This window comes from Dermacentor andersoni, chromosome 3, assembly GCF_023375885.2.
Source record: "Dermacentor andersoni chromosome 3, qqDerAnde1_hic_scaffold, whole genome shotgun sequence".
Lineage (NCBI taxonomy): Eukaryota > Metazoa > Arthropoda > Arachnida > Ixodida > Ixodidae > Dermacentor > Dermacentor andersoni.
Window position 1 is genome coordinate 209,240,309 of NC_092816.1, and position 23,271 is coordinate 209,263,579.

Sequence of the window (23,271 nt, forward strand, 5' to 3'; positions counted from 1 at the left end):
TTTCTTTATATCGGACCCTAACTAATTCTTGATCTGCTTAAACTGGTCCTGGTCCTGTCGGCGCCTTGCCTGTACTAATTCAAGCATCAACCAAGTAGCCCAAGCAAGAGTTTTACTTAAACTGAAGGCAGCACTCCATCCGCTTTGTTGTGATGTATATGTTGAATAGCTTATCTCTCTTTTTGATTCCTTTAAAAAGTGAGGCATCTGTCCATCGCTTTCTCCCCTTTTTGTTCCCTTTTAGCATTACGAGTGGAAAAGAAATGACGTAAAAATTGTGATTTTCGCTATCAATATTTCCTGCGCTAACACAGCGTCAGCTAGCTGCGCCTGATGCACTGCAAAGTAAGAAAGCCGGCGCTCCTGTATATTTCATCCGTGGGAACGGCTTCCCCTACTACATCCCTGCCACCATCACTTCTTCTGCCTTCTTGGATGAAAGAACAATTCTTTTCGAGATGATGATGTCCACAACCATTCATTCAGTTTATTGTGTTCACGGCGCTTATGTAATAAGACATAATAATGTAATTATATAATCAGAAATAAACTAAACAGAATGAAATGAAGTGTATTGCTTTTTGCATGAGCTTTTTAGGAATCGGCACCTTACACTGACCGAAATCAAAGACTCTAGCGTGAAAATAACGAATAGTAGGCAATATCGTGTCAGTACTAATTTAACGTGTTTGCGTTTTACTTCGCTTTGTGAAACTGAAAACATCTTTTCTAAGTGCAAGGTCAATAATGAAGCCCGACGCGATAGTTTACAATCTTAGCGCGCTAAAGCGTTTGGATCTGGTGTTCATACATCAGTGAGCCAAATTATGCCTAGTTCTGCTAAAATATGCTCCTAAATAGGAGTTATGCTCTGTGCGGAGAACTATTTTGGTAAATACATGGTTCGAAATACAAAACTAATACAAGAGGACTCACTCGGAATTGTTTCTCCTGGATTAGGTTTCCTGGAAAGCAAATTATTTCGTTGAGCACAAGCTCAAATCACACACATATTCCGCGTCATAATAAAACGATCAGCTGCCTGCGGCGGACTAATAACTCAAGAACCGCCGCTTGCAGTCGCGCTCCGCCACTGCATGATAACGGCAATGTAGGCTGGATTGAATATTGGCTAGCAGCTTGTTGCGAGTTCGAATCAAGTTATACTGAATAGGAGATTCGAGCTACCGCGCCGCAGTCGCTTGCGTTGAGAGCATACTTATAGGTAGCGACGGTATGTAATTATTTATTCCTAATCAAAGCCCTTTTTTGATATTTTGTAATTGATCTTTTACTTTTTATTCAGTAATGCAATCTGGATGCCTGTTATTTTTTCAGTAGCCAATTACACAAAATAATTTACTATACTGACGAGACGAGACAAGCTGTAGCTGGGGAAACAGCTTTTAGCACACCAATTTGGCAGTAACCACCACAAAATTTCCACGGCCGTGCCAAGCAGCAGCCTTATAAAGACATATGTTCCAGAAGGTACTCAGTATATGTTTTCTGATCGAAAAAATCCACCAGATATTTGTGGATAAATTGAATCGGCACTGCTATGGCTAGACAGCAATTGGCACTTGGGGCATCCGTGTGAGGAAATCTATGGATATGGGCCAGCCGGGAGCACCTTCTCTGTACCGCAGCAACAATGAAGCGTTGCGCTTCATATGGAACCCAGGCGCCAGCATCGCGGTATTCAGGAACAACCCCGCTGCGTAGGAAATGCTCCTACTTTACAACCCAAAACTTTTTTTTAGCGCACGCATCGAGAGAGGTTTAGGTTCGGTTGTAGATATCTCTATAAGAAAACAAGAGCAGATTACCGATGAAAATTACAAAAAAAAAAACAATTGTTAGTGAAGTTAGGCTTTGCGAAGGACTGCACATTGTGACGGGCTCCTGAGGGTGAGCTGAAAGAGCCAGAGCAGGTCGTTGAACTTACTATATTTGCACAGCGTTAATAAATGTATAGAGAAAACTAACATAAAAACGTGCGATTAGTTTTTAGTAATTGCTCAGTTACTTTCATTAGGATGCTATTCAGTGAAATTTTTGACGGAAGTAATTGTAACTGTAATCAGGTAATTTTTTGTATAACGTGTACAAGACACTTTAATAGAAGCTGTTTGCGCCATGACGTTTCTTCTCTCGTATAAATAAGTTGGCCCATCTAATTACTGGATTTTCTTAGTGCAAAGGTTAGCTGTGGCCAAAAGGGTGTGAAAAACGTGCTGTAATGAATTGACAATGATATATAAAGTATTCTTATATGTGGCTGGAAAGGACCTGAAATAAGTGGCTAGAAACTACTTTAAATATAAACATTTTGAAATAATGACAATGATTAGTGGTGCGGGCTATGATCATAGATGTTTCTCGACGAAAGGATGATTAGTGACACGTATGCGTGGCAGTAGCGCTAGTATCGAGAGGGCCGTTCAAGCAAGGGCTGGTGTGCAATTGATCTACACATATGTTTCCATCATAACTACAAACTCCAAGGGGATGCTATGCTGCAAATCACCCGGCCAAGTGATGTTTAGTATATGAGTTACCATGAAAATGTTTACCAACGTTTCAAAATTAAATCGTGGTTCATGGCTGAGAAAAATTCTGGGTTCAGAAGTTTGTCCTCATAATAGAAGGAAGGGATGTACTTTGTTACTTCTGCTTGTATTTCAGCGCACTTAAGGTGAACATGGATAAATTTAACATTGTAGCCACACCTACCACGTGTTGGGAGACCACGTCGAGTAAGTAGGTAGGAATGAATGCCGAAATGCCATATTTTAAATCTTTAAAGAACTCCATTTTCTCTCTCCTCTCAGATAACCAGTACACTAATTTTTGTTTTATCGGTTGTACCTTATATGATACTTTAGTATTCCACGGCCTCGGTCAATACTTGACTGATCGTAAGAAGTGTTGAAAGGCTCTGGCCACTATGGATATATGTATGTCTATCACTGAAGCTGCTACGTAGCGTTTTCGTCAGCAGCTAGAGTGCCTTTCATCCCACTGTGGTCCCGTACCCACCAAACGAGAAAGACTTGGTTGCAAATGTACGCTGCCCATAACAATTAGTGCAGTATATTAAAGACAAAGTTCTTATGTTTTCGTAAGTTCATTACTGCTCTAACGATGCTCAATGAGTTCAATAAAATTCAATTGTGGGGTTTCACATGCCAAAACCACTATCTGATGATGAGGTACGCCTTCGTAGGGCACTCCGGAATTTCGAACCACCGCGGTTCCTTTAACCTGCACCTAAATATGAGCACACGGGTCTCTTCGCATTTTGCCCACATCAAAATGCGGCCGCCGTGGCCTGGGATTTAATGCCGCGACGTCATGCTTCAGCAGCCCAACACCATAGCCACTGAGCAAACATGGCGGGTCTCAGTGAGTTCGTGAACACAATAGCTGTAGTGAAATTAGTCAGCTTTATATGTTTCCCTGCCAAGAGTATCGCGTGTACTTCCGCAATCAATATATTGGTGTGTGGATGTGAGAAAACAACACTCCCAGAGCTCGCATGAGCTACATCAGCGGAAGATATGAAAGAACGTGTGATTTTTTTGTAAATACGTTACTTCAAATTAAAGGTTGCAAGAGGATACGTGCGTATAAGCTACAAATGTTGATATTTCTACAGCAAAGATATCACACTCGATGATCTGCCATTGTCTAAGACGCTGAAAAGTGAGCAGAAGCAAAAGTAAACTTCCTTCGAGCAAGAAGCATGTTTCTTCTACAAAAGCTTCGAAACGTTGGGGAAATGTCCTCATAGCTGGGTGGTTGCGATAAAGCCTAGCACCGTCACAAATAATTGGTTGACGTTAATTTTCTACGTTTGACTGTGTCTTCAGCAAGCAGAAGAAAGCTAAATGTGGCCATTGGACATGTACGTACTATTTATTGCGCTCAACAAAAAGGCTTCCTACTAAGACTTACCCTGAAGACGTCTGTAGCCAGTCGGATACGCAGATGGTGTACAGGATCGAGTATCTCTAAAAGACTATACACCGCAGAATGATAAACTATGGTGCCGTAGTCAAGGTGTGACCGTATAACACTCTTATACAAGCTCCTGAGGCATCTCCTGTCATTTGCCCATGATGTGCGCGATGGGAGCTTGAGTAATTCATCGGTTGGAGACACTTCTCTTTCAGATATTCCAGGTGAGGGACGAAAGTTGGTTAGCATTATAACATGTTGCCTAAAGAGTTTGGCTGAGAAATCGCAGAAAGCCATTCCCCATTCACCTAAATATTAGCATCCGGCAATATTCTTCTTTTTTGAGAAGATATAGGTGCTTTCCTAAGCGTTTAGTTTAAATCCAATCTCATTCAGTCACTTACAAAGTTCCTTTAGGCCACGCGTTACCTGTGTCTCGTAGATTGCAAAATCGCATGATTTGTATACACCCTGCAGATCGTCCGCATCCACAGAATAAAACATAGTGCTTTGTATCATCATCATCATCATCATCATCACCATCATCGACCTGTCTTTAAGTCCAATGCAGGACGTAGGTCTCTCCCAACTATCTCCAATTGCTGCTGTAATGCGCCAGCTGATTGAAACTTGCGCCTCCAAATTCCCTTCCCTTGGCATCTATTCAGCATCTGTAATTGTCCAGCGGTTAGCTATCCTACTCACTACATGGCCTGACGTGCTGCATTCCTTTTTCTATTGTCAACAAGAATATATGCTATCCGCATTTGCTCTCTGATCCATGCCGCTGTCTTCCTGTGCGTTATCCTTAAGCGTAAGACTTTTCGTTGCATCGGTCTGCGCTTTCTATAAATTGTTCTCGAGCTTCCAAGTTTTCTGCCCTATACGCGGGCACCAGTAGAATGCAATGACTGCAAAGTTTTCTTTTCAAAGACTGTCGTAAGCTCCCTGTGAAGATCTGGCAGTGCCAGACGTATACTCTCGAAATCATTTTTATTCGTTTGTAAATTTCATTCTCATGATCAAGGATAGTTGTGAGTCAGTGGCCTAGATTAACTTACATCAGCACGAACCATTGAGGCCGACAAGAGGCCATGAATTCGTCTTCCGTTTACAGGCTATTGGATCTTGCCTTTGGCTTCCGAAGATAATCTCCAAGTCTACTTTTACACTTTTTCGATAAATGTCGTTAAGCATTTGTTCAAATTCGTGCCCTATGTTGCTGAAGAGGAGATTGTCTTCTGTAAACTGCAAGTTGTCGATATATTCACTGTTCATCCTCACTCATAAACATTCCCAGCCTAATACCTTGAATACTTCTAAGCATGCAGTGACTAGCATTGGAGAGGTTGGGCCTACTTTCCTGCCACTTTTCTTGATAGCTACTTCTCCACTTTTCTTGTGGACAATGAAGGTAGCTTAAAAATATGTCCAACTATTTCTCAAAATATCAATGCATGACTCCTGCACACCTTGATTATGTAATGCATTCATGACTGGTGGTATCTCTACTGAATCAAATGCGGTTTCATAATTTATGACAGCGATATAACTAAGCTTATTGCACTCCGCCAATTTCTGAGCTACCTGATCGATGATATGCAGGTGTCCCATTGTTTAATATCCCTTCCTGAAGCCAGTCTGTACTGATGGCTGATTGAAGTCAAGTGTTTGCCCTGATTCTAGGGGAAGTTACCTTGGGAAATATTTTATACGAAACTGAAAGCAAGCTAATGGGCCTATAATTATTCAGTCCTTTACAGTGTCCCTTATGATAAATTATGATAATTTTGACTTTTTTCTAGCTTTCCCGTGCACCTGAATAAGTCAGGCATTGAGTATAAAAAGAAATAGGCTATTTAGCCATATTTTATTCTCAATCTCTGAATAAATTGACCGGTATTCCACCTTTTCCCGCAACTCTTCTAAGAGGCATGCGTTTTAAGGCCCTTCTATCTTCGACTGTATTTATAGAAGCAGCTTCTTTATATTGTAAATCACTACTTCCAATGAAAGTTACGTGGCTTTTCTGGCTGCTGTACAACTGAGTGTAGAATTATACTGCTCCTTTTACCATGTCATCAAAATTTTTGATGACATTACCCGCCGAATCTATCACTAGAAACATCTTGCCATGTCGTATGCCATGTTTTCATCTCATGGATTTCATGTGATCTTTTCAATGCCTTCTCAATTTTGCCGACATTTTACTAATTTCAGATATCGCTTACCTTCTTATTTATCAGCTTTTACAGTTGAGTCGATTCTATGTGATCTCTTGAGATGGACACTTTTATGCTTTGTCGTCGCTTTACTATGTCCTTTTTTACTTGGGAGAGCTTAGCTGCTGGTGACCTGGGAGCCTTATCTTCCACGCTTATCGTTGCTTCAGAAATCAGCCCATTTAGTTCCATTTACTGCTTTTGTTGTAGTAAATTTCTTGTTTTAAAGCTGCGTATTTGTTTGGGAGCACCAGCGTTTATTCATCTGCTTTTAACTTACTGCGTCCAGGGGGGCCTGCTTATTCAGGAGTTTTTTCCACATTCTACGTTCAAATTGAAAGGAATCCTAGACCTTACTAACCAATGATCACTCCCCTTTAAGCTACCTAACACTTACACATCCTGCACTATGCTGGGTTCGTCAGATAGTACGAAATGTAATTCTTATTTGTCCAATAGGGCTTTCCTAGGGCCACTGCCTGTTGTTGTACTTCCTGAAAGAAAGTATACATTATTCAAAGTCTAGTCCTTTCCAGTATCTCTACCAATATCACTCCCCTGCTATTTCTAGAAACAATTGTACAGCTACCAATTGTTTTCCAAGGAAGCCCTGTCCATTCTGGCCAAAGTGGGCAGATCCAAAACGGCGAGCTCGAGGATCATATGGTTCCCCGTGCACGTCACCACGGAAGGCGACCCGCTCCCGAACCTAAACGAGACGGCGCACCGGACGGCGCGAGACATGACCCACCGCGCCGAACAGGGCAACGCCTCTCGCACGATAGCGAACGCTTCTCGAGCAGAACGGGACAGGCTCACCAGATACAACGACATAACCAGTGCATATTCGAACGCCAGAAGGATATTCCCACCGCCAAGTCCCAAATTGAACAGGAGGCAGGCCGTCGCCTGGCGACAACTCCAGACGAACACCTTCCTTAATCCATTCTGTCTGAAACGTATCTTCCCAGATAAGCATCGAAACGACACGTGCAAATTGTGCCAGAAAGGACCAGCAACACTCAAACACATGCTGTGGGAGTGCAGTGTAGTTATAGGAGGGATGGCAGTTACTCCGGAGACCCTGTCGTTGAGGTGGGCCGCCGCTCTGCGCAGCTCAGACCTCGGAATTCAGATGTGGGCAGTGCAGCAAGCCCGTGAGGTGGCGTTGAGGCAGGGCCTTGACGTTCCCCTGTGGGAGACCTAAGCCCGGGTCGCGTTAAACCTTGCCGGACGTACAAGAAAGTTGTATCCATCCATCCATCCATCCATCCATCCATCCATCCATCCATCCATCCATCCATCCATCCATCCATCCATCCATTCATTCATTCATTCATTCATTCATTCATTCATTCATTCATTCATTCATTCATTCATTCATTCATCCATCCATCCATCCATCCATCCATCCATCCATCCTAGCCTGTCATGTCCAAACTCTTTGTCTTGCAGTCTACCATGGCTGCAGTATACTAGTTTACGTCTCTCTCATTGCCCCTCAAACATTTTCATAAAACCCTTCTATTTCTTCATCATCATGACAGGAGGTTGGAGCGTTGGCTCACATTACCTTTGTTCTAAATCTCACATTCAGCTTTATTGCGACATCTGCGGCACTCTCATTAATGGTGTAGGATTCGTCATTGTTGCCCGCTCGGAAGTCCCACCTCATACTCTCTCTTATCTGGAATGTTTGTGTAGTAGCCGGTTTGCCCATTTGTTAATACTCTAAAAGCCTCGCAGGTTTCGACCTTACTAAGACCAATAATATCTTAGGCAATGGCTGATAAGTCCTCAAAGAGCCCTTCTAAGCTAGCCTGACTCGAGTGGGTTCGCGTATTAAACGTTACCAGGTTGATTTTACACTGGTGACGTGTCCATATCCAGAAATCTTTAGCACTCCCCACTACGTCGCAAGTCTGACCGCGTCCCTGGTCAGGTGCTCCGCAGCCGCTGTGTACAGATGGCCAGGGGTAATTGCAGGAATCGTAAGGTAGGTAGTGGCTTGAATAATGCACCAGGGAAGCTTATTCCTGTTCTGGTGAGGGAGTGTCTGTTGAAGCAGAGCAGGCCTGTTTATTTTTTTTTGCAGCTGGATTAGAAAAGTCCCACTGGTACAAGGCATTTCTTTTTGCCAGCCCAACCTTGAAAAAGTTCATTTGGCTGGACGACGATTAGAACTTACGATCTGCAGATTTCAAGCCCTATTTTCTACCTTTGCTCCACAGCACCAACGCGGAGAACGGTACCCAAAAAGTTCACTTTTACAATGAAGACAGTACCACTCAGCACACCACCTTGTGGTACACCTCTTTTTTGAATGAATGGTCGAGATTGAACTTTGCCGACTTTCTCACAAAGCGTCCTGTTGCACAGTCAACTTTTGATAACGCTCAGCAAGTATCCACGCATATCAATTATAGACAAAATCACGGAGAATTGCTAAGGACCACGTGGTATCGCAGGCCTCCATGCCTAGAATTAGTGATGGAAGAAATTAGTTGGGTAATAAGGCATCCCGGATATTCACCTCCACGTGGGCCACGTGGTCAATTGTAGACCTATCTTTCCTGAATCCACATTGAAGTCTAGTATTTTGTTATTTTCACTGTAATAGATGAGGCGCTGGTTAACCTTTTAAAAAAAATTGCCAACACAGCTTGTCAACGCTATAAGTTTGTAGCTGCCGGCTAAAATGGCTTTTTTGCTCTGTTGGAGAATTGGAACTACGACTGCTTGTTTCCAAGTTGTGGAAGTATAACACCATGTCTCATCGAAAACTGACAGGAGAGTTTTGTGAGTTTCAGGGTTTATGTGTTTAAAAATGTCGTAAGCTATTCTGTCTGTTCCTTGAGCAGATTTGTAGGAACATTTCAGTGAAGCCTCAATTTCAGTTATGTTAAATGGTCGATTGCATGATTCGTTCCGTGTGCTTTTCCAACGGTGTCGTTGACATCTTAACAATGTTTCAGAATAGTAAGAAAAACCTATTATATGTTCCAAGCGCACAAGTTTGTTGTCATTTTAATATTCAAGGGTATGTCACTCTGTATGCCAAGGATATGTCACCCTACCACTAATGGTAGAGGATGGTATTGTCGCCTGTTCAATTTGTTAACTTTGTTCCAGGCTTTCCTTCTTTGTGTAAAATAATTAATGCTACTGACGAATTTTTTTGCCAACTTTGCTGTTTAGCATGCCGGTGCGTTGGTCTACATTGTGAAATAATTGCCTTCAACGTAATGTGGTTCTCTGAGTGGGCAGTTACGGAGACTCTAAGCTTTATTTTGCCCCTTCCCTTCTTCCCGGCTTCCTTACATGCCTAATTACACCAAGGAATACGCTGCTTCGAAGGCAACCATTTTGTTTACCGAATACATACTGCTGGAGCGCACCATTTAAAACGCTGAGTACGCTATTGTACCATCAATACTAAGTACTCGTAGATCAGCCAAGGTCAGGTATGTTAGTTCACGAAGCCACATCGTATGCGCTGAATCTGCTTTCCATCGGGAAAGATATGTAGAACATCCACACAACTTTGTAATGGTTAAAACAAGTGAGCAGTACTCATACTCATAATGGTTATTTTTGGCGTTCCATTCCAGATACGGCACAATATAACAGGACGCTATGCCTAAAACTTTCGAGGAAAATGTTTTGTGTGTAGGGCTGTAGAATTTTGGTTACTTCTTCTTAGGCAAGCTTTCATTTGAGGAGAAAAGGAAGTTGTTTATTTGCCCTCCTCACGCATCAAAACTAGATCCTCGCCATAGGGTACTAAGCAAGCCGAAATCTCCAACGTCTATTAAAGGCGAAATGTTTATCAATACAGCTCTGAAATTCTGCTCAAGAGTTGAGAATTGTGGCAGTTCCACATAGAGGAGATGGTAACAAGTTTATCGAACAGCACCCCTTGGATAGCTACTGTCTCAAAGTGGTTCGGAGTTGTAGTTGCCGGAATGCAACGCCTCTCTCTACCATTATAAGCTATACCACCGGGCAACACGAGAGTGGCGTCGCGCTCTTTTCTGAAAATTTCATAATTCTGAATAGTCTTTTTTGTGTGGACTTGAAGTACGTCGTCAAGATTGTCGCGGAGACAATGAATGTTCAAATGAACAATTTGCGTGCCATCATTAAAAATGCCGTTTGTGATATGTGCTCGGGAACAAGTATTAAATTAGAGAGCCTTTCGTGGCTTCTGTAATGCGCGTTTTGTTCTGCTTCAGTTTATTCAGGTTAGTCAGCGGTGTACATTCTTAATGGAATAAGCAGGAGGAGGTCTCAGAACGTACAGCTGTATGGGAACCTACTGTTCTTAAAAAGAAAGGTGCAGTAAGTTTAAAAAAGCAGCAAAGAACTACAATCTTACAGTGGGCTCTGACATGGTTGACTTCAGCACCCCCCTCGCCTCTTTCCTGCCAAAGGAATTGAAGGCAAAGCCGACCCATTGTTAGGAGAGAGAGTCGCCACCAGCCATCCCATCGGTCTGGTGCGCTCTTTTCCAGCGCTACTTGTATGCCCTTACCTGCTATTACCTGCTATATGTGTACATACTGTATGAAGGTTTTCGTGTCCTCTTCGTCTGCTCCAAGAGTTCACCTCACGTCTTCGACCCGAGTCGCAATATAGGCTACGAAGATCTTATAATAGTGTGCCTGCTGTCCTAATTTCACCTATTACATGACGCCATTGTGCAAGGAAGCAAGCTCTACATTTCGCCATGGCCCTGAGTGACGCTGTCTGAGAATTCCAGGGCTAGATCTGGTAAACGTGAATACCCAAGGTTTTGGCCGCATAGCCAGCCGTTATCTAGTCACAATTGGTAGTACAGCACACGCGTAATGCGGCGATTATATGGCCACGAATAATAAAAGTAGAGCCCCACGGTTTCTCTTCCTCTCTCGTTTATTCATAGCGATAGTACTAAATCCGGCAGAGATGATGCCATTAGGTAGTATACGAGGATTGTTTAGCCATGTGCCTGCTCGCCTAAGTTCACGAATTACGCTGGCAAAAAAGCACGTTCCGCACCTCGCCATGGCCGTGAGTGGCGCTGCATAACCCTCCTACTGAAAGATCTTGTAAGGAAAAATACCCAATAGCCGTACTGATAGCCGTAGCCGTAGCACGGTTGGTAGCGCGACACACGCGTTATGCGGAAGTTGTAAGCTTGGCTCCCACCAGTGCCAAGTTGCCCTAGTCTCAGGTTTCGTTTTCCTTTTCACTATGAGTTTTTACATTTTAATGTAAATCACAGATTACTTCCGCCATGCTTTTCTTGGCTCCATTGTCTTTTTCGTTTTATATGACCACTATTAACAAAAATCGAGCACATCGGTCTTCTTTCATTTCGTGTACAAATAATAGTGTATAATGCCGCGTTCATTGTGGCAACGTACGCATATAGGTCTGATTGACCAATGTTTGAACATCCTTAATCGCGATCATTATATCTATTGTGAAGGTGCTCTTTATTAAAATCTGGCGCTGCATTGGCGGCACTGCGGCTGCAAGCTTATATTATAAAAGACACTCAGGTTCTGTTTCGCTATAGGGGCCACTTATATAGAGAATGACTTGAAGCTCCTTGTATTCGTAGGTAGAGTGAGACGTTGCTTAAGCCAACCATTGCGGCACTTACAGAAAAATAAGAAGGCATAGCAAATCATTAAATAATAAATGCTCTATGAAGACTAGATGGGCAACCGAACTCATCGCCCTTGCATACGACCGCTGAAACGTGGGAGCCCAAACTTTCCCCTGACGATCTGGATGAATAGCAACTGCAGTTATCGACTGCCTGACTTTCAGCCACAAACGAAATCAAGGCCAGATGCAAGCACTATCGTCCCATCCTTCTGCGCATGGTCTCCTTCCACGATGATGTCACAGCCAGGAGCGGACATAAATGGACGGTGGTGCAGCGGTCTCTTCAGTGGGCACGGAGGCACGGCCAGGAGCAGTATGCTTCAATTTCCCCGCTTATGCCTTTTACAGGTCTGTAAGACATATTCTTTGTACGCTAAGAAAAATGATAATCATTGTTTGGTCCTGCTTCCGTGCACGGAAGTGCTTGCTAACATTGCCTGTGATTGTTTTTCGATGCTTTTTTTGTTACTTCGTTCCGGTGATGTGGAAGCAATCCGGGCCCTGACAGGCGAACTAAAGCCCTGCTCGATATGGATTCATTGCCTGATGACGCTTCCGAAAAGATGACAGTCATATTTACCCTAATTAAAGACCTTCATACGCGCTCAACTCATTCCGCTAAAGTCCAGAACGAGTTGGCAACTGATGTTAAAGATATAAGGACGAGCCAAAAGAAAATCGAAGCTCAAGTTGCATCAATCCAGAAGAGGCTTGATGAGCTTGAAACAAAAACTAAATCGATTGAGCTCCTAGAGCGCGCTGTTGATCACGTAGAGGACTCAGTCAAGTCGGTTGACGCCCATCTTGGCCATTTAGAATCGCGCCTGAACGAGCAAGAGGACCGCTCCCGGCGCAACAACATAATTATTCGAGGCATTTCAGATTCTCAAGAATCGTGGGAGCAATCCGAGTCCAAGATTAGGTCCATCTTAGCAGGTGCGCTTGACGCTCTGTCGGACAACGCGATCGAGCGCGCACATCGCTTAGGATCATATTCGCAAAACAAATGCCGCCCTATGATCGTCAAATTTTCTGATTTCAAATTAAAAGAAAAAGTTCTTTCAGCAAGAGCAATACTGCAAGAGAAAAATATAAGCGTTAGCGAAGACTTTTGTGCAGCCACACGTGAAGTGAGGCGCAAACTATTCCAGTTTGCTAAAGATCAACCTGGCACACCCGCCTACCAAGTGCGTTACAAAAAGTTAATAATAAATAAGAAACAGTATGCCTACGACCCGATAAGTCAATGTGTCAAAGAAAACGAGTTGTGACGAACACGCAGAGCTGCAGACAATACAGAGTATGCGCCTGGGCAGTCGACGTCCCCTGCTCGCTCTGTGACATAGGAACGCGACAGGGTCAACAAACGCAACCTATCGAATACTTCAGTTCTTTTTACTAACATCCGAAGCATTATCAACAAACGCGTTGCACTGGAATCGGCCATCAACACGTGCGGGCCGGACATTACCGCGTTAACCGAAACATGACTTCATCCACAAATCGGAGACCATGAATTATTCATGAACTCGTGCGATTTTTCTGTTTACCGCTGTGACCGCGATACACGCCAAGGAGGCGGTGTACTGCTGGCGATAAATAAAAGGCTCCCTTCAAATTGCAATAAAATTGCATCCAGTTTAGAGATTGTATGGGCAGTCGTTAAACTAGCACACCAAAAAATAATTTTGGGTGTCTTCTATCGCCGCCCGAATTTCACTGCAACATTTGTGAGCGATTTACACGATGCCATTCATACTGTTTGCTCTCGTCACACCACAGTGCCAATTTTCTTGCTTGGTGATTTTAATATACCGAATATTATGTGGTACAATGATCCCCCCACAGTGTATCCTAACTCCTCTATGGCGCAAGACTTCTTAGAATAGTGCAATACCTTTTCGCTGACCCAAATCGTTAAGGAACCGACAAGAATAACCACGTCTGTTTGCAATACACATGACATTGTTTTTACTACCCGACCCAATCTTATTTCCGACCTAACATGTTCGCCAGGTATCAGCGATCATTGCCTACTTTCATTTAAAGTTTGCCTCGAGCGACCTAACCCGATTAGAAAGATCAAGACATTAAGAAATTTAACAAGGCTCACTTTCTTTCAATTGATAATGAACTCTCAGTGTTCCTTGATGAATACTTGCGTGAATTTGAATGCCGTAATGTTCAGTCAAACTGGAGTATCCTTGTTAATAAAGTGATTGAATTAACAGATAGGCATATTCCTATTTACACGATCACCTCTAATCTAAAGAAACCATGGTATAATCATCAGCTAAAACGCTTGTCTAATAAAAAAAAGCGCCTGGTTAATCGGCTAAACTAAGCCGTACCAATGTTCGTTGGTCAGCCTACAAACAGAGTGCCGATGAGTACGCGCAGGCCCTAAAGGACGCCAAAGATAACTTCCTAAGCAGCACATTACCTTGTATGCTTAAAACTAACCCTAAACAATTTTGGCGCGCGGTTAATTTTAAAGACGATAATATAATAGCGCTCAGTGATGTTAATGGTGACGCTATACCGGCCAACCAGTGTCCCGGAGTACTAAATGAAGTTTTCGCAAAACATTTCTCGTTACCTAGCAATTCCACTCCACCACACCTACGACCATATGACCATGATGTAATGTTCCCTCTCATTATCAGCTAGATGGTGTCGCGAGCATCATTAAGTCCCTAAAACCATCCTCTGCGCCGGGTAGTGATCACATTAATGTGAAATTCCTTCAAAGCACAGTTTGTTACACATCAATCATCTTAACTAAAATTTTCCAGCAATCATTGCACGATGGTTTTCTTCCATCCGAGTGGAAAGTCGGGAAGGTAATTCCAATTCATAAATCGGGCAATAAGCATTCCCCTCCCAGCTACAGACCGATTTCGCTCACAAGTACACCTTGTAAGATACTAGAGCATATCTTGGCTTCTGATCTTGCTACTTTTTTGGAGTCGAATTCATTTTTCGCACCATCACAGCATGGATTTCGCAAATCATACTCGTGTGAAACCCAACTAACACTTTTTGTACACAAACTAAACACCATTCTTGACAATAGGTCCTTGGCTGACTGCATTTTCCTTGACTTGCTAAAGCCTTTGGCAAAGTGTGTTACAAACTGCTCATCTATAAATTACGACTACTTAAGCTCGATCCCTGTATTTTAATATGGATTGAAAGTTTTCTTGCTAACCGTTCTCAGTTTGTTTCAGCTAACGGCGCGAATTCTGATGAATGCACAGTCCATTCTGGTGCACCGCAGGGCTCAGTACTCGGTCCTCTTCTTTTCCTCATATATATTAACGATTTACCATCCTGCGTTTCCTCATCAGTTCATTTGTTTGCCGATGATTGCCTAATCTTCCGAGAAATAACAAGTTCAAATGACGCCGCTCTTCTTCAAGCTGATATTAACGCAGTCTTTGAGTGGTGTAATATATGGCTTATGAAACTAAACATTAAAAAATGCAAATTCATGCGAGTGTCTAGAAAGATTACTAGTTTACCCACTTATCACTTAAATAATTCACTACTCGACAGCGTATCTTCATATAAGTACCTCAGAGTTGACATCAGTAGCAGTCTAACATGCGATACTCACATCTCTCATGTTGTCTGCAACGCTAATCGCATGCTCGGATATCTTCGTCATAATTTTGCAAAATCACCTTCGTCTCTCAAACTAATGCTATATAAAACACTCATTCGCCCTAAGTTAGAATATGCCGCTTCGGTTTGGGATCCGCATTATAATACTTTGTTACATACGCTTGAAATGGTGCAAAATAATTCCGTCCGTTTTATCCTCTCTAATTACAGTCGAATCGCGAGCATCACGGTAATGAAAGCTAACCTTAATCTACCTACGCTTGCTTCTCGACGTGCGATGCTTCGCTTAAGCCTTTTTCACAAACTGTATCATCATCCCTACCTGCGTGATTTACTAATACTTCCTCCCCATTACGTTTCGCACCGTTTGGATCATGCTCATTAAGTTGGCATTCCGTTGTGTAAAACAGAATCATTCCTACATTCCTACATGCCACGCACATTAGAATGATTGGAATTGCCTTCCCAAATTGGTAGTAACAATTTCAGATCATGAAAAATTTGTGACTTCATTAACGAATGCTCTATAACATCTTGTTTTTGTTTGCCTTTTTATAGCTTTTATTGTAGAATTAGAAAAACTGGACTGCTTCTTTGTATATATATGGTATTTTTTGTAACACGTATTTTGCCTCTTCATAACTACTATCGCATAATTAGAAACATTGTGCTGCTTCTTGTAGTTAAAATATTGTTTTTCCGTGTTTTGTACCACTCCCCTCTGTAATGTCTGTTGACCCTGAGGGTATCATAAATAAATAAATAAATAAACAAATAAATAAATAAATAAATAGTGCAATCTTGTTGCCTAGGAGACGGCTCAAGGTAAAGGCTTCCTTCAATCCACCCACCGAAAATGAACCGGGCGCCGAGTCGCATTATTGTTTCAAACAATAAAAGTTTACCTCTCTCGTCTGTCTAGGGAGGCTGATTGTATTGTTGTCACAGTAGTGTTGAATTTGCTGATTGTTAGTTGACCCATAAATGTTTGCTTATACTGTACAACACTATGGTATACAGAAATGCTAGCTTCTTAATTTACCTTCCTTTCAGTTTATCGATCTTGTTTTGTGATATCCCTTAGACAAGATGGATATTTAATACCTGTGTGCCACTGGATGAACCTTGATCTTGAATCGGTGCCAAATAAGTATTTTCTTTTCTTTGTCAACGTTTTTTGTGTGTTATTTTCTGTCACTATAAATCTCCAATTGTATGCAATTCACAAATATAAAACACATGTCTTTTACTTCTCTGTCATTCACCTGTCACAAGTTCCTATCACCATTTCCTTATGAACAAGCATCAAGATGGATTTCAACCTCGTGACATTGTTGCTACGACGTTTCATACGGCGGATCTGCCTATTTCGGTATTTACATAGCGGAATTACTTTTGAACTCACTTGCGCGCAGGCAAACATAGCATGAGAATAAATTTGCGGCCAGTGTTGTGCACAAAAAAATCCGACCGAACCCGCCTCACTATGAATACCGACGACAGTCGTATTGGCATTGAATCAATGTGGCGAAATGGGGCATCGCTACCGCCGAAACGTGTTATGTCACTCGTCCCATACCCAGTGACCCAAGTTGGCATCGCAGAGGTTTATTGAAGAATTGCAAATATATTGTGGGACATTCCCAGTGACCCAATTTGGCTTCAAAGGAGTTCATTGAACAGTAGCATATATCCAGCTGTACATACCGAGTGATGGAAGTTCGACTCAAAGATGTTAATGGAAGAGTGGCACATATCCAGCGACAAATATCAAGCATTTCCCACACCCTTGAAACCGTAAACGCTTTCAAACGCAAGTAATTAAAATCTCAATTACCTGAGTACCTAACCGAGAATCATTAAAAAAATGTTCCCTTAAATTGAACTGCTCTGACAAATTTACCGATCTGTTGGTTTTGCGGGTGATATGAGAGAATGGTTAATTTTTCATTTCTTGTCGATAAGTTTGTAATTTGCCACAAAAAATATTATAAACACCGTTACACTTGAGATAATATTTGAATGATCGACGTTTACCATACTTGGTAGCCTATACTCTAGCGTAAAGTGAAAGAAAAGTTTGCGATAGCATCGAAGATTTTCTTGTAGTGCTACTGAGATAAAAACAATAAAGCATGACTTTAAAGTTTTAATTTCTTTCCACCAAATTGATGTAGAGCAGATGTATTTCTTCTGTCATTTACACGTTCAGTTTTGTAAAACAGCTGTAAGCATTCTATTTCTTCATTCCAATCGAGATATGCTGAAATATTGTTCGAATTCTTTTACAAGTCCATTTCTGATCTTATATTCTTATTATTACACCCACGGTATTAGCCAATCTCCCTGAGTGTACTGTGCCGCTAACGTTTATTGAAGAGCGGTACATGCCCAGGGCACATACCCACCAATCCAAGCTGGCGTGAAGGAGGTTCATTGAAGAGCGGCACGAATTCAGTGTCACATAACAAGTCACACACGAGAGTGCGACATCTTCTGAGAGGCCGTAGTCCCTCAGAAGAGCAGTTCAATGCTCTACTGATTAGGCTATGGACAATCCAGTGACGGAAGTTGGCGTGAAAGAGGTTAGATACGGAAAGAGACATGTGTAGTGACAGAAATGCCGCCAACTGGTTGAAGTTATGAAGTAATGATAATTGGGACAGCTAAACTATTGCATCATTTGAAATATTGAAATAAGGGCACAGTTTAAGCATAGCGAAGAAGACGAGCACTATAGTTGGCCATCCTCTCCTGTGCTTTCTGGTGGATCAAGCTCTGCAGCGCTATCCTCGGGGAACGCCTCTCCTGCTGAGAGTGCGCACCCTGCGTTGACGGTGGGCCCAACCGCTGGGGTGCAATAAACACGTTTACATAGGTATCGCTCGTACTTGCATAGCACATAATAAGACGCTTCAGTAGAGCTTGGCTACGGGTGGATTACAGTATGTGCATTGGATTGCGCAATTTTGCTATGCACATAACAAAACTGCCTACAAGGCGGCTTTTACTGCACTATACCGCGTATTAGGCAAGGAATGTGTCGCATAAAAAGCACTCAAAGCACTTGCAGAAGTCGCTGTTCGCCAATGTGCAATATGTATTATTTCGAAACTTACCTGCACTTGGCGAGGCACTCAAAAAGTGATGAAAATTTATTATTGTTTCCGTCGCATCCAAGGAAGCCAAGCTCCTTACATCGGTTTTCAGTTTCATTATAGTAATAGCTGGTTAATGTCCAACTGTGATTATTTAGCTCACTCCATCTCAATGGACTTGATTTGCCATGGCATCGTGGTTCATTGCTATCTCCTGTAAAAGGTTGTTTCAAGTGATTTCTAGTGTTTGATACGATAAAAGCTTTTTAATGAAACTGCAGGAAGAAAAATATGCCTGCCATTTTATTAAAGAGCGATGTGCTATTTTACAACGACGCACCTTGTGAGGTTCAATTGTTTTAAATGTTCAGAGGGTGAAAGAGTACCTCAAGCACAGGGAATAAGGAACGTCTTGCAGACATTCCGCTCTAAATGTATTCTAGGCCACGTGTGCCAATATTTTTCTGCTAAAACGCGCCCTGGCAATAAAATCTGTATTTTTATGTATTAGGAGGGAGCATTTATTATTACCACACCACTCAGAGAACAGTTCACCGAACTTAGTTTTGCGAAACCGCAAAAAACTGTGAATGGCGAAACTAGTGTTTTATTGGGCGAAGCTGTGCAGCGTAACAGGCTACAATCAATGCACAACGATAGCTGCGAACACAGTTGGCGATAGCCGAAAATCGGATCAGCAGGTCAAGCGCGTCGGCTTTTTTACGTCAGCCATGAAACGTTCCAGAGAAATGGCTGGTGCCCGCGTGTCTTCCAGAAAGTTCTACACCCCTCACGTAGCGCATACATGCAATTAGATTACACAAGGTTGGGGGAGAACAGACAGCCGATAAAACCATCCATAAAAATCCAGAAGGTCACTTTACATGCAGGCGCGTCCTGCACTGAGCGATAACATTTATTAGATGATGAAACGCGGTCACTCGAAAAGCAAGTACACGTGTCAATATCACATTGGCTCCATTCCACCCAGAACTTGAGAAACGTTTTAATAATTTAGGCCTGAATATGAGCGTTTTCCTATATATGAAGGAGGACGAAGCGCTTTGCTTGTTGAGCCGCCTAAACTTATGTATAAACCGGATCATTCTGGCCGACACACAGTGTGTAATGGCGAAAAGGCAAGTTATTTGTCGTAGCATAAGGTTTGTTGCTTTGCAGTGCCTTTGGCATTCAGCCATTGCCACAGTCGTTGGCGAAGGGCAGATGTGTACGCTCTGCTTATGCGCAGCGCAGCCATGAACAAGAACTTCAGTGGAACGTGCAATGAAGTATTTAACAATAAACAAATTCGCAGTAACAATGTGTAGTTATTCACTGGTCTGCGGCCGCTGAAGTACAGATTGCCTCATCAAGCTCCCCTCCCCTCCCCACCCACGTTTCGTACCGGGTTACTTCACTGAGATTGGAAGGAACCCTCTGTGTCCGGCCTTGCTAGTGAAGTAAATGAAAATACCATATACAGGAGATGTCAAGGTAGCAAACAATATGATAATGCAGAAATATAAAGTAAAGAAGAAGTAAAAACATTGCAAAGCACGCGAGTCGAACAGAAGTGCACCCAGTCATGAGCCCAGCGCTCTGGCACGGCGGTAGAACTTTTTTTCTCATGTGGTATTTATTGCTTCGTCACCTATATTACTGTATGTGAGAAACCTGCAAGGTATAGCCGATTCCACACGTATCGATAGTCTAGAAAGAGCATACAAATCAGTATTGCACACAACATACGCCACAACACAACTACAAGAAGTGTTACACCTAAAACAGTGGCAGTAACAGGTAACTCATCAAAAGTTGCCAGGAAAGCCGAAAAGAGATCGTCCTTTTTCCGGCTGGGGACAAAGGGTGCGCTCCTCCGTTCTGCTGTGGTACATTGGGAAAGGCTGCTTGCAGTGAGCAAATGTACCCACATGACTCTCGCGCAATTCACGCATGCGCGTAACGGTCGAGCACATGGAAATTAAGGATATCGTGTCTCATTCGCACACAGACAGCGTAGGTTCAGTCGTGCGCCTGCTCGGTTCCTTCTCGGCCAAGTGGTGCTCGAAACTGAGAGGATCGCTCGCAACACACAGCATCGGGAAGGCTTTCGGACGCTCCAGTACTGCTGCTGCACTTGTATGAGGCGAGAAAAAAAGCTTGTACCTTTCTCTGTGATCCACCGTGATTTGTAAACGATGACGGAACGTCTATGAGAGACAAACTGCATGCTGGCGCTTGTTTATTGCCACATGCGCTTATTTTGTTTCATAAACATGCCCTCACTATATGCGGGTTAGTATGTAGAAATGGAATATATTTGTAAGAAATCGCCATTCGTCCGACACGCACTATATTTCACAATTTGCAGGCTATATATATGTTGATCGTTTTGTGAGCTAGTTTTAAGCCGTTGATCGAGTCACCCGTTGATGTGGCTGCTTTATTTCGTCTGTGCATTCGGTCGTACTCGTACGGCGTGAAGAAAGAAGTAGTATGATCCACTCACGGAACATTCTGCATTTGCTCGTGTAGTATCATTTAGGTACACGTTAGAGAACCCCCGAGCATTGAAATTATTCAGGTGCCTCGTAATGACTCATAACTATATGGTGTTCGGGCTATGTACGCCTTCTTTCTTTTGTATTTTCTTTTGCCGAAATTGTCACAGCGACGCTTCGCCGTGTTTAGTATTCAACTGTAATGGGGTCACCTAGCCATTCAATTTTGGAATTTAGAACCCTTTTTATTGTCAGGAACCAGTGTTGCGCGCAGTAAGATTCCCCAGCTCACAAGTGAAGGAATTCAAAATTATAGGAAAATAAAGAAAGAAAAAATTATGCTTCTCTATATATATAGTGCTTGTTGGCTTGGTCAGCCAGCGGACAAACTTTAAACGCGGCAATAAATATGCAAATCCAAAGGCAAATATTCAAGGTGAAATGATGATGTGTGGTGTTTTATGGCGCAAGGGCCAGGTTTGGCGAAAGAGCGCAATGACAAGTGGTAATGTTGACGATGAATTATGGAAGGTGTGACTTGGCTGTAAAGTGGCCTAAAAATAGTCGCTGTAAAGTGCGTAAAATCTACGTGCTATAAAATTATGGCGATGACTAATGACGAATACTACGAACATTAAAATCCATCGTAAAAGAATGATGCAAAATAGAAAATATATAAGATGGTAAAATTACTTGGAGCACTGCTGCCTCGCCAGAGCCCTTGAAACACAAGGGCCTAGAGGCATGTGCTATACCAAAGAGCTACACAGCGGCATCCTCTGAAGAGAGGACTCGCTACGAACATGTGGGGCTAACAACATGCAGGACAACATCTTTCAGAAAACTTAGGACTGCGTTGGTGCCAAATAAAGGTTCTGGGCCGAGTAGCATTACGGGATGAAGGGGGATCTGCTGCCTGTATGCTAGGGGAAAATGTCTCTTTCTCTCAGATTCGGCTGCCCGACACTCCAGGAGGACGTGGAGGACGGTCAGCCTCTCCCCGCATCTACCGAAGGTTGGAGGAACATTTTCAGTGAGTAAGAAGTTATGTGTGCCAAATGTGTGTCCTATTCTGAGGCGACAGAATAGGACATCTGTTCGCCTTGATTTTGTTACGGAGGACCAAGAACCTAAGTGTGGCTTTATCACATGCAGTTTGTTATTTACTTCTGCGTCCCACTTACGTTGCCAGTGGTTTCGCAGTTTCCTTCTTAAAAAAGGCTTCAGGTCTGTGACAGGGGCCGAAGCAGTAGGATTAACTCTGTGCAATGAAATTGATGTGGCCATCTGGTCTGCTAGAACGTTACCCTCGACACCCCTATGTCCAGGCACCGAGCATATAATGTCATGCTGGTTAGACATATACGCTCTACAGAGATTGGAATAGAGCTCAGTAATTACGGGGTTTCTGTGTTTACAGTGTGACTTCAAGGCTTTTACGACGCTTAAGGAGTCTGTAAATGAAATTGTTTTTTGAATATTTGATTTTCTGGTATGTTTCACAGCCGACAATAGTACATGGGCCTCAGCCGTAAATATACTTGTTTCAGGGTGCAGTACACCGGATTCCGACAAGGATGGACAAATGGCTGCGTAGGACACCCGGCATGCGACTTAGAAGCGTCTGTGTAAAATTGTGCATGAGTACTTGTACTGGAGCTCCAAGAAATGCATTTTTATATGTGTCTCTGGCGCATGTTTAATGACCTCTGCAAAGGATGTGTCACACTCTATCAGTTGCCACTCCCAGGGCAGTACTAGCTTAGCTGGAGGCATTAGGCGTTGTTCGAGAACTGGGACATCCATTTCCGTGCTAAGGTCTCTTGCACGCAGTGAGAAAGGAAGTCTCATAGAGGGTCTGTTATGAAAAAGTGTTTCACACGTCAAGTCTTTACCAGTTGTGAAACACGGATGTTCCTTATTAGAGCGAACCTTGAGAAAATACGTTAAGCTGATGTTTGTTCTCTGAAGATGGAGTGGCCACTCATCGGACTCTACATATAGACTTTCGGCAGGGCTTGTCCTAAATGCGCCAGTGGCCAGACGGATACCCAGATGGTGAACGGGGTCTAATATCTTAAGCGCGTTCGGTGCGGCAGAGTGATATACTACGGCACCTTAATCTACCCGTGATCGAACTAGGCTCTTGTAAATATTCAATAAACACTGTCTGTCGCTACCCCACGTTGTGTGGGATAGGAA

The 23,271-nt window shown here is 42.8% G+C and overlaps 1 long non-coding RNA gene across 1 annotated transcript in view; it reads right to left on the minus strand.

The window, feature by feature from the left end:
* LOC129386114 (uncharacterized) overlaps positions 1 to 23,271 on the minus strand; it is a 124,054-nt gene that overhangs the window by 94,409 nt on the left and 6,374 nt on the right. Inside the window, exons 2-3 of the long non-coding RNA XR_011893214.1 lie at positions 18,590 to 18,782; positions 937 to 965 (exon numbers count right to left, since the gene is read on the minus strand). This is a non-coding gene — a long non-coding RNA (uncharacterized lncRNA). The remainder of the gene's footprint in view (positions 1 to 936; positions 966 to 18,589; positions 18,783 to 23,271) is intronic.